The 454-nt window shown below is 43.4% G+C and overlaps 1 long non-coding RNA gene across 1 annotated transcript in view; it reads left to right on the forward strand.

Annotated features, from left to right (window-relative positions):
- LOC104992403 overlaps positions 1 to 454 on the forward strand; it is a 5,113-nt gene extending 4,659 nt beyond the window's left edge. Inside the window, exon 3 of the long non-coding RNA XR_825696.1 lies at positions 432 to 454. This is a non-coding gene — a long non-coding RNA (uncharacterized LOC104992403). The remainder of the gene's footprint in view (positions 1 to 431) is intronic.

Consider the following 454-nt stretch of genomic DNA (forward strand, 5'->3'; position numbering starts at 1 on the left):
AGTTTGATCCCTCTGTGAGGAAGATCCCCTGGAGAAGAAAATAGCAACCCACTCCAGTATTCTCACCTGGGAAATCTCATGGACAGAAACCTTTGCAGGCTACAGTCCATGGGGTCACGAAAGAGTCAGACACGACTTAGTGGCTAATCCACATGTTGAAATTGTTAAATGCTTTCATTTAACATCTTTTATCATCTTTTATCATCTTAATTTTAACATCATTTATCATCTTAATCGCAGGATTATTCTTTAACTCTGTTTTGACATTTTCACTCAGTTGGGTCCAACTCTTTGTGACCCCGTGGACTTCAGCCTGCCAGCCTCCTCTGTCCATGGAATTATCCAGGGAGGAATGCTGGAGTGGGTAGCTTTTTACTTCTCCAGAGGATCTTTGCAACCCAGGGGTTGAACCCATGTCTCCTGTATTGCAGGCAGATTCTTTACCATCTGAGCC

The sequence above is a fragment of the Bison bison genome, unplaced genomic scaffold (genome assembly GCF_000754665.1).
Source record: "Bison bison bison isolate TAMUID 2011002044 unplaced genomic scaffold, Bison_UMD1.0 scf7180017864214, whole genome shotgun sequence".
NCBI lineage: Eukaryota > Metazoa > Chordata > Mammalia > Artiodactyla > Bovidae > Bison > Bison bison.